Genomic DNA, 12171 nt, shown 5'->3' with positions numbered 1-12171 from the left:
GAGGTGTGTGTGTGTGTGTGTGGGGGGGGGGGGGGGGGGTCATGACAGCCTTGTCCCAGCAGCTCCAAGCTGAGGCAGCTTCAGCTAGCGGCTAGGCTAACCAGCTAATGTAAACACGCAGAGCAACAGCAGCACGTGCGTCATGAGGAGAGAAACTTGCGCGCGTGCACCTGACTGAGCATGTCCGTGTTTTACCTGAAGGTTCGCGTTGTCGCCCCACGGAGTCTTCTTCTGGAAAATCCCAGCTTTAAGCTTCTGATCATCAGCTGTTAGAAACATCAACAGGAGTAGACGTCATGGCGTCATCACAGGCGAGGACGTCCTGACGTCATCAACTGTTAGAAACATAGACATCATATATACGTAGACGCTGCATTGTATCACGCCGCCTATAGGAGCTGACGTCTCATCGCGCCGCCATCTTGGATGGGTCTCCATGCGCCTCCAATGCATTTATTTGTAAGGTGTAGGTCCAACCACGACAAGAACTCCACGGATTTTTACCTGTTTTTCCTCACAGTTTGGTTTGTTACAAAGGGCAGAGATATTGTTATGATACAGATCACTGTAAAACATTAAAAAACAACGTGCTTTTAAGTTAAAATATTTTGATAAGTCCAATAGTTAGGGATCACTAGCTATCTAACTATCCCTTAGTTATGTTGCGATAGGTTTAGACTGCTGAGGGACATTTCCTGGTACACAAGGGCTGCTAACTTTCCAAAAACCTTGGAGTAAGATTTAATGAAGACAATCCAAATTTTGCTGTATACAGAACAGCAAGACATTAGACCCAGGATGTTTCATTTTATGTAGGTTTAATAATAAAATATAGCACTCAGAAGTAACAGTACATTATATATATATATATATATATATATATATATATATATATATATATATATGTGTGTGTGTGTGTGTGTGTGTGTGAAATTAAAAGTACTTTATTAATCCCAAAGGGAAATTCAGTATTGCAGTATATAATAATAATAACTAGAGGAGGTCTTGTTCCGGAGGCTGATGGCTGCTGGCAGGAATGATCTTCTGTATCTTTCAGTCTTACATGGGACCTGAAGAAGCCTCTCACTGAACACACTTTGTTGTTTCATCACTGTGTTGTGGAGAGGGTGTGAAGAATCCTCCATCATCTTCATCAGCTTGTGCAGCATTCTTCTTTGGACAATCAGCTCCAGCGGCTCCAGAGTTACTCCAAGCACAGAAGCAGCTTTCTGGATCAGTTTGTTGATTCTCTTCAAGTCTCTGGTTCTGATGCTACTACCCCAGCAGATGCTGCAAAGCTGACTGCACTCTCCACAACAGACTTCTAGAAGATATGCAACATCTTGGTGCAGACGTTAAACCATCTCAGCTTCCTTAAGAAGTACAGTCTGCTCTGACCTTTCTTGTAGATGTAGTCAGTGTTGCATTTCCAGTCCAGTTTGTTGTCCAGCTGAACTCCAAGATACTTGTATTCCTCCACCACCTCCACCTCCTCTCCCAGGATGGAAACAGTGCTTTGTTTATTCTTCTTCCTCCTGAAGTCAACAATCATCTCTTTTGTTTTGCTACTATTTAATATGAGATGATTGTCACCGCACCATTTAACAAACTGACTGACCAGTTCTCTGTACTCTGCTTCTTGTCCATCCCTGATACACCCCACAACTGCAGAGTCATCAGAGTATTTCTGCAGATGACAGGACTCAGAGTTGTACTGGAAGTCTGAGGTGTACAGAGTGAAGAGGAATGGCCAGAGTACAGTTCCTTGTGGTGCACCAGTGCTGCTGACCTCCATCTCAGACACACAACCTTTCAGTCTCACAAACTGGGGTCTGTTTGTGAGGTAGTCATAGATCCAGGTGGTTGTGGAGGTATCCACCTGGAATTTATGGAGCTTCTCACATAACAAAGCAGGCTGAATGGTATTAAAAGCACTGAGAAATGAAAGAACATGACCCTCAGAGTGCTGCCTGAATGGTCCAGATGAGAGTGTGCTCTCTCTGGAGCAGGTATATGATGGCATCTTCAACCCCAAGTCCATTACGATATGCAAACTGGAATGGGTCCTGAAAGGGGTTTACTTGCTTGTTGAGGTGAGCCAGTAAGAGTCTCTCCAGGACTTTCAGGATGTGAGATGTCAGGACAACTGGTCTGTAGTCACTTGGTTCAGCTGGTTGTGTTTTTTTAGGCACTGGAACAAGGCAGGAGGTTTTCCACAGCACTGGGACTCTATTTTGTCTCAGACTGGTGTTGAAAAGTAATATATATATATATATATATATATATATATATATATATATATATATATATATATATATATATACTTTTTTGTGTGTGTGTGATTTTATTTATTCATTCTTTGTTAAATGTAATGTCTTCTCCCCACTTGTTGTCTCATGATTGTCCTTTGTGCAGTACATTAAATCCTCCAGCGCTCTGCTTCGTTACTCATATATGAAGCTACGCTTTTTTTCTACTTCTACTGTTTAATCCTGTGTTGCCTCTACTGGGTTCTTGGTGTGTAGGAATAATTCTAACAATTATATCATAATAATTCTAACAATTCACTTGCATTCAGAAGATTATTCACTGTGTTAATATTATTTATCAACCAATTATGAAGAAAAGTGTTTTTAGTAGTGTTTTTTTTTAGTGTCTAATATATACGCCTTGTTCCACAAAAAAGTTTTGTGGGGAAACTACGTTGACGCTGCAGCAAAACTCGGCAGCGGAGACCCATGCAATATGGCGGCGACGCTGGTTCACTCTCGAGCGCTCAATGACGCGTCTACTCATATATGATGTCTATGTGTCTACGTCTATATGATGTCTATGTGTCTACGTCTATATGATGTCTATGTGTCTACGTCTATATGATGTCTATGTGTCTACGTATATATGATGTCTATGTGTCTATGATGTCTATGTGTCTACGTATATATGATGTCTATGTGTCTATGATGTCTATGTGTCTACGTATATATGATGTCTATGTGTCTATGATGTCTATGTGTCTACGTATATATGATGTCTGTGTGTCTACGTATATATGATATCTAGGTGTCTACGTATATATGATGTCTATGTGTCTACGTATATATGATATCTAGGTGTCTACGTATATATGATGTCTATGTGTCTACGTATATATGATGTCTATGTGTCTACGTATATATGATATCTAGGTGTCTACGTATATATGATGTCTATGTGTCTACGTATATATGATGTCTGTGTGTCTACGTATATATGATATCTAGGTGTCTACGTATATATGATGTCTATGTGTCTACGTATATATGATATCTAGGTGTCTACGTATATATGATGTCTATGTGTCTACGTATATATGATATCTAGGTGTCTACGTATATATGATGTCTATGTGTCTACGTATATATGATGTCTGTCTACGTATATATGATGTCTATGTGTCTACGTCTATATGATGTCTATGTGTCTACGTGTATATGATGTCTATGTGTCTACGTATATATGATATCTAGGTGTCTACGTATATATGATGTCTATGTGTCTACGTATATATGATATCTAGGTGTCTACGTATATATGATGTCTATGTGTCTACGTATATATGATGTCTATGTGTCTACGTATATATGATATCTAGGTGTCTACGTATATATGATGTCTATGTGTCTACGTATATATGATGTCTATGTGTCTACGTATATATGATATCTAGGTGTCTACGTATATATGATGTCTATGTGTCTACGTATATATGATGTCTGTCTACGTATATATGATGTCTATGTGTCTACGTATATATGATGTCTATGTGTCTACGTATATATGATGTCTATGTGTCTACGTATATATGATGTCTATGTGTCTACGTATATATGATGTCTATGTGTCTACGTATATATGATGTCTATGTGTCTACGTATATATGATGTCTATGTGTCTACGTATATATGATGTCTATGTGTCTACGTATATATGATGTCTATGTGTCTACGTATATATGATGTCTATGTGTCTACGTATATATGATGTCTGTCTACGTATATATGATGTCTATGTGTCTACGTATATATGATGTCTATGTGTCTACGTATATATGATGTCTATGTGTCTACGTATATGTGATGTCTATGTGTCTACGTATATATGATGTCTATGTGTCTACGTATATATGATGTCTATGTGTCTACGTATATATGATGTCTATGTGTCTACGTATATATGATGTCTATGTGTCTACGTATATATGATGTCTGTCTACGTATATATGATGTCTGTCTACGTATATATGATGTCTATGTGTCTACGTATATATGATGTCTATGTGTCTACGTATATATGATGTCTATGTGTCTACGTATATATGATGTCTATGGTTAGAAACTACAACAGGCTAGGACGTCGTGACGTCATCAGCGAGCAACACAGCCGAGCAGCCAATCAGCTGGTTTCATCCGCTTCCACAGCTGGATGACTTTTACCGACATCTAAAATTGATTCGATCTTCCTAAATGTTTTGGGAAAACAGGATTCGCCACTTAAAAAGACATTTTGATGAATTTGTATAAAACTTGAGGCTTTCTGAGACTTTCAGACTCTGAACAAGATGTTTAAGATAACCTGGTTGAAACAAATGGTGAATGATTGTACAGCAGGTTGGAGTGCCTTCTCCACTTTCTTTCTAAATGAGGTGGTCCTCGCTTTTTCCTGGTTGGTAACTTTGATAAAATCTCTACAAACTGATCAACTTTTCACAAACAGGCCATTTTAGCGTGGAGCCCAGTCACACGTACCCCATGTAGAACAACAGCGATGTTTTCCACAAACATAAAAGCATCTTTCTGGAATCCTGGTTTCACAGGAGGATTATATTTGTTGATCAGTTCTTTGATAAGAATGACCAACTCCTCTGTATGAAGATTTCCTGTAGCATCCCTGTTTCACCGGGGGACTATCAGGCATTTGGTGGGATCCCTTCTGGAGACGTTATCCTGATTTAATCTCAGGCTATAACCTCTAAGTCACATCCAGCCACGATGTCGTCACTGCACACTTCCACTGGCCAACATCTTTCTCTCCTCCCTCAGACGAGAGGAATAAGATCCTTATTTCAAAATCATTTTCAAACATTAGCACATGCTGTTCCATGTTGGAATAATTTCATGTTTCCCATGGAAAAGTGTCTGGCTTTTACCAAACCAGTTTTTAATTACAAATAACATAAAAGAGATTTCCTTTCTAACTATCCATAGATTTTATCCTGCAAAAAAATATACAAAGTATAGATTTAAAGCTGGGGTAGGTAACGTTCCTCTGGGTGAAGTGGTTCCTGGTCCTGGTAGTAGTTTATACATTCTGTCATCATGAACAATAATGCAGAGGTGTCAAACTCCAGTCCTGGAGGGCCGGTATCAGCAGGCTGTTGTTGTTTCCCTGCACCAGCACACCTGATTCAGATCAAATGGACCCGACAGCTTCTGGTTAACCCGTTCCTTCATTTCAGTCAGGTGTGTTGGAGCAGGGAGACAACAAAACATGCAGGATGCCAGCCCTCCAGGACTGGAGTTTGACACCTGTGCAGTAAGGCAACCAAGGCAGGGGGAGGAGCCGATACAAGGGGAGGAGCCAAGAATGGGGGTGGGCAGGCAGAAGGAGGAGCCAATGCAGAGGGAGGAGCAAGTGCAGAGGGAGGAGCCAGTGCAGCAGGAGGAGCCAGTGCAGAGGGAGGAGCCAGTGCAGAGGGAGGAGCCAGTGCAGAAGGAGGAGCCAGTGCAGAGGGAGGAGCCAGTGCCGGGTGCTAGCTCCCCAACATTACCTCCGCCAGAGAGACGTCGAGATAAGCTGCAGTTTTCAGAGACAGCTTCCCAGAAAGCAGCTTTCATGTTTTCTGGAATTGTCCAGCTGTGTCAGATGACCGTACGTTTGTTTCTTGTCCATTAATCTGAACGTCTCCTGGAGGAATGTGTTGTTGTTTGGGCTCCTAGAGAACGACAAAAGGTTTGATCATCCTAAAAGATTCCATATTCATGAAGTAAATTTGCCGGTAGAAAAAGCGTGTTTAATGTGTTCCAAGGTGGACGTTGTGGAAACGTTTTCACCGTCAAACACGGTGAACAAGAAGCTGCTTGGATTCACGACCTCCAATGTGTCATTCATAAGATAAAGAAAAGGAATTTCTGGCTGTCAGGAATAGACAAAAACATCACACACACACACACACACACACACACACAGATCCTGATCCATGTGGGGGTTTTGATCGCCTCCACTAGTCATGCAGAACCACATGGAGCTGATCTGTTAACTGGAACCAGACTGGAATTCCAGTTATTCCCGAACCAGAGGTCTCTGATCCTCCAGTCCTCCCAATAACACCAGGACCTGTTGTCTCTGTACTGGGAGCAGACCAGCATCCACTGGTTTCATCTGCAAATATGGATCTGATGTCTCTTTTCATCCCCTGGACTGTAGAGGTCTACCCAGGTCCTGGACTGTAGCGGTCCCATCAGGTCCTGGACTGTAGAGGTCCCATCAGGTCCTGGACTGTAGAGGTCTACCCAGGTCCTGGACTGTAGGGGTCCCATCAGGTCCTGGACTGTAGAGGTCTACCCAGGTCCTGGACTGTAGCGGTCCCATCAGGTCCTGGACTGTAGAGGTCTACCCAGGTCCTGGACTGTAGGGGTCCCATCAGGTCCTGGACTGTAGAGGTCTACCCAGGTCCTGGACTGTAGGGGTCCCATCAGGTCCTGGACTGTAGAGGTCTACCCAGGTCCTGGACTGTAGGGGTCCCATCAGGTCCTGGACTGTAGAGGTCTACCCAGGTCCTGGACTGTAGGGGTCCCATCAGGTCCTGGACTGTAGAGGTCTACCCAGGTCCTGGACTGTAGGGGTCCCATCAGGTCCTGGACTGTAGAGGTCTTCTTAGACGTTGTGGGATTCCAGTCTGAAAACCAAAGACCTGTTTCCTGTTGGCGCCCCTGAGGACTCCGCCAGCCTCGTAAACCCGGATCCACATGGGGTCTGGTCTTCTCGTGTCCATTAAGAAGCTTTCATCTGGTCCTCCCAGCGGTCCTTCCTTCCGCTGGCTCCGGTTGCCCGGGGCAACACCTGTATTGGCTCCAGTCCAGGAAACGACTTCCAGCTCAGTGAAGTAACGAGGACGTCCTGCTCGGCGCCTGAGGGACATCCTGACCCACTTCCTGCAGGATGGTGTCCCTGTTCAGGACTTACTTCATCTCACTGTTCCACACCGCTAGACCAGGTCCCAGTGGAGGCCGCTAGACCAGGTCCCATCGAGGCCGCTAGACCTGATCCCACTGGAGGCTGCTAGACCAGGTCCCATCGAGGCCGCTAGACCTGATCCCACTGGAGGCTGCTAGACCAGGTCCCAGCGAGACCGGTAGACCAGGTCCCAGCGAGGCCGGTAGACCAGGTCCCAGTGGAGGCCGCTAGACCAGGTCCCAGCGAGGCCGGTAGACCAGGTCCCAGTGGAGGCCGCTAGACCAGGTCCCAGCGAGGCCTGTAGACCAGGTCCCAGTGAGGCCTGTAGACCAGATCAATGTCCGTGTTAGCTTAACTTTGTTTTTTTTTTGCCTCCTCTGCAAAGTAGAAGAAGTCGTAATTCTTCTTCTGTTCTCAGCAGGAATTCGTTTTTAAAGGGAGGAGGTTTAAACCGGTCCATAAAGTCCAGTTCATTAGACCTGGCCCAGTCAGGGAGGCAGGGGCCCCACAGAGGACCTGCAGGCTTCTCAGAAAGCATGCAGGATCACGGGGACCGCCTCCAGTTGTGGTCCTCCTTCCCTGAACCAACTTCAGACCACGTGTCCGTATGGATCCACCATTCCCAGTTCAAACTGGTTTTATAGCAGCCTGTAAAAGGAGAGGAACGGCTGCCACAGTCCAGAACACGTCCAACCCTGTCTCAGTCCAGAACACGTCCAACCCTGTCTCAGTCCTGAACACGTCCAACCCTGTCTCAGCCCAGACCACGTCCAACCCTGTCTCAGTCCAGAAGACGTCCAACCCTGTCTCAGTCCAGAACACGTCCAACCCTGTCTCAGTCCAGAACACGTCCAACCCTGTCTCAGTCCTGAACACGTCCAACCCTGTCTCAGCCCAGACCACGTCCAACCCTGTCTCAGTCCAGAACACGTCCAACCGTGTCTCAGTCCAGAACACGTCCAACCCTGTCTCAGTCCAGAACACGTCCAACCCTGTCTCAGTCCAGAAAACGTCCAACCGTGTCTCAGTCCAGAACACGTCCAACCCTGTCTCAGTCCAGAACACGTCCAACCCTGTCTCAGTCCAGAACACGTCCAACCCTGTCTCAGCCCAGAACACGTCCAACCCTGTCTTAGTCCAGAAGACGTCCAACCCTGTCTCAGTCCAGAACACGTCCAACCGTGTCTCAGTCCAGAACATGTCCAACCCTGTCTCAGCCCAGAACACCTCCAACCCTGTCTCAGCCCAGAACACGTCCAACCCTGTCTCAGTCCAGGAGACGTCCAACCCTGTCTCACTCCAGAACACGTCCAACCCTGTCTCAGTCCAGAACACGTCCAACCCTGTCTCAGTCCAGAACACGTCCAACCCTGTCTCAGTCCAGAACACGTCCAACCGTGTCTCAGTCCAGAACACGTCCAACCCTGTCTCAGTCCAGAACACGTCCAACCCTGTCTCAGTCCAGAACACGTCCAACCCTGTCTCAGTCCAGGAGACGTCCAACCCTGTCTCAGTCCAGAACACGTCCAACCGTGTCTCAGTCCAGAACACGTCCAACCGTGTCTCAGTCCAGAACACGTCCAACCCTGTCTCAGTCCAGGAGACGTCCAACCCTGTCTCAGCCCAGAACACGTCCAACCCTGTCTCAGTCCAGGAGACGTCCAACCCTGTCTCAGTCCAGAACACGTCCAACCGTGTCTCAGTCCAGAACACGTCCAACCCTGTCTCAGCCCAGAACACGTCCAACCCTGTCTCAGTCCAGGAGACGTCCAACCTTGTCTCAGTCCAGAACACGTCCAACCGTGTCTCAGCCCAGACCACGTCCAACCCTGTCTCAGTCCAGAACACGTCCAACCCTGTCTCAGTCCAGGAGACGTCCAACCCTGTCTCAGTCCAGAACACGTCCAACCCTGTCTCAGCCCAGAACACGTCCAACCCTGTCTCAGTCCAGGAGACGTCCAACCCTGTCTCAGTCCAGAACACGTCCAACCGTGTCTCAGTCCAGAACACGTCCAACCCTGTCTCAGCCCAGAACACGTCCAACCCTGTCTCAGTCCAGAACACGTCCAACCCTGTCTCAGTCCAGAACACGTCCAACCCTGTCTCAGTCCAGGAGACGTCCAACCCTGTCTCAGTCCAGAACACGTCCAACCGTGTCTCAGTCCAGAACACGTCCAACCCTGTCTCAGTCCAGAACACGTCCAACCCTGTCTCAGTCCAGAACACGTCCAACCCTGTCTCAGCCCAGAACATGTCCAACCTTGTCTTAGTCCAGAAGATGTCCAACCCTGTCTTAGTCCAGAAGACGTCCAACCCTGTCTTAGTCCAGAAGACGTCCAACCCTGTCTCAGTCCAGAACACGTCCAACCTTGTCTCAGTCCAGAACACGTCCAACCCTGTCTCAGCCCAGAACACCTCCAACCCTGTCTCAGCCCAGAACACGTCCAACCCTGTCTCAGTCCAGGAGACGTCCAACCCTGTCTCACTCCAGAACACGTCCAACCCTGTCTCAGTCCAGAACACGTCCAACCCTGTCTCAGTCCAGGAGACGTCCAACCCTGTCTCAGTCCAGAAGACGTCCAACCTTGTCTCAGTCCAGAACACGTCCAACCCTGTCTCAGCCCAGAACATGTCCAACCTTGTCTTAGTCCAGAAGATGTCCAACCCTGTCTCAGTCCAGGACACGTCCAACCGTGTCTCAGTCCAGAACACGTCCAACCCTGTCTCAGTCCAGGAGACGTCCAACCCTGTCTCAGTCCAGAACACGTCCAACCCTGTCTCAGTCCAGGAGACGTCCAACCCTGTCTCAGTCCAGAAAACGTCCAACCTTGTCTCAGTCCAGAACACGTCCAACCCTGTCTCAGCCCAGAACATGTCCAACCTTGTCTTAGTCCAGAAGATGTCCAACCCTGTCTCAGTCCAGAACACGTCCAACCGTGTCTCAGTCCAGAACACGTCCAACCCTGTCTCAGTCCAGGAGACGTCCAACCCTGTCTCAGTCCAGAACACGTCCAACCCTGTCTCAGTCCAGAACACGTCCAACCTTGTCTCAGTCCAGAACACGTCCAACCCTGTCTCAGTTCAGAAAACGTCCAACCCTGTCTCAGCCCAGAACATGTCCAACCTTGTCTTAGTCAAGAAGATGTCCAACCCTGTCTCAGTCCAGAACACGTCCAACCCTGTCTCAGTCCAGAACACGTCCAACCCTGTCTCAGTTCAGGAGACGTCCAACCCTGTCTCAGTCCAGAACACGTCCAACCCTGTCTCAGTTCAGAAAACGTCCAACCCTGTCTCAGCCCAGAACATGTCCAACCTTGTCTCAGTCCAGAAGACGTCCAACCCTGTCTCAGTCCAGAAGACGTCCAACCCTGTCTTAGTCCAGAACACGTCCAACCCTGTCTCAGTCCACAAGACGTCCAACCCTATCTCAGTCCAGAACACGTCCAACCCTGTCTCAGTCCAGAACACGTCCAACCCTGTCTTAGTCCAGAAGACGTCCAACCCTGTCTCAGTCCACAAGACGTCCAACCCTGTCTCAGTCCAGAAGACGTCCAACCCTGTCTCAGTCCAGAAGATGTCCAACCCTGTCTCAGTCCACAAGACGTCCAACCTTGTCTCAGTCCACAAGACGTCCAACCTTGTCTCAGTCCAGAAGACATCCAACCATGTCTCAGTCCAGGAGACGTCCAAACATGTCTCAGTCCAGGAGACGTCCAACCCTGTCTTAGTCCAGAACACGTCCAACCCTGTCTCAGTCCACAAGACGTCCAACCCTGTCTCAGTCCACAAGACGTCCAACCCTGTCTCAGTCCAGAACACGTCCAACCATGTCTCAGTCCACAAGACGTCCAACCCTGTCTCAGTCCACAAGACGTCCAACCATGTCTCAGTCCAGGAGACGTCCAACCTTGTCTTAGTCCAGAACATGTCCAACCCTGTCTCAGTCCACAAGACGTCCAACCCTGTCTCAGTCCACAAGACTTCCAACCCTGTCTCAGTCCACAAGACGTCCAACCCTGTCTCAGTCCAGAACATGTCCAACCCTGTCTCAGTCCACAAGACGTCCAACCCTGTCTCAGTCCACAAGACGTCCAATCCTGTCTCAGTCCAGAACACGTCCAACCCTGTCTTAGTCCAGAAGACGTCCAACCCTGTCTCAGTCCACAAGACGTCCAACCATGTCTCAGTCCAGGAGACGTCCAACCTTGTCTTAGTCCAGAACATGTCCAACCCTGTCTCAGTCCACAAGACGTCCAACCCTGTCTCAGTCCACAAGACGTCCAACCCTGTCTCAGTTCACAAGACGTCCAACCCTGTCTCAGTCCAGAACATGTCCAACCCTGTCTCAGTCCAGAAGACGTCCAACGTTGTCTCAGTCCAGAAGATGTCCAACCCTGTCTCAGCCCAGAACACGTCCAACCTTTTCTCAGTCCACAAGACGTCCAACCCTGTCTCAGTCCACAAGACGTCCAACCATGTCTCAGTCCAGGAGACGTCCAACCATGTCTCAGTCCAGGAGACGTCCAACCCTGTCTCAGTCCAGAACACGTCCAATCCTGTCTCAGTCCAGAACACGTCCAACCCTGTCTCAGTCCACAAGACGTCCAACCCTGTCTCAGTCCAGAACACGTCCAACCCTGTCTCAGTCCACAAGACGTCCAACCCTGTCTCAGTCCACAAGACGTCCAACCCTGTCTCAGTCCACAAGACGTCCAACCTTGTCTCAGTCCACAAGACGTCCAACCCTGTCTCAGTCCAGAAGATGCCCAACCCTGTCTCAGTCCACAAGACGTCCAACCCTGTCTTAGTCCAGAAGATGTCCAACCGTGTCTCAGTCCACAAGACGTCCAACCCTGTCTTAGTCCAGAAGACGTCCAACCCTGTGTCAGTCCAGAAGACGTCCAACCCTGTCTCAGTCCACAAGACGTCCAACCCTGTCTCAGTCCAGAACACGTCCAA

The 12171-nt window shown here is 47.8% G+C and overlaps 1 protein-coding gene across 1 annotated transcript in view; it reads right to left on the bottom strand.

The window, feature by feature from the left end:
- xrcc4 (X-ray repair complementing defective repair in Chinese hamster cells 4) overlaps positions 1-321 on the bottom strand; it is a 104235-nt gene extending 103914 nt beyond the window's left edge. The window contains exon 1 of the mRNA XM_079256204.1: positions 196-321. The gene's annotated coding sequence lies outside the window, so the exon portion shown is untranslated. The remainder of the gene's footprint in view (positions 1-195) is intronic.
- Between the last annotated feature and the right edge of the window lie 11850 nt (positions 322-12171).

The sequence above is a fragment of the Telmatherina bonti genome (genome assembly GCF_933228915.1).
Source record: "Telmatherina bonti genome assembly, chromosome: 17".
NCBI classification, from domain to species: Eukaryota; Metazoa; Chordata; class Actinopteri; order Atheriniformes; family Telmatherinidae; genus Telmatherina; species Telmatherina bonti.
This window is presented reverse-complemented; position numbering and strand designations above follow the sequence as displayed.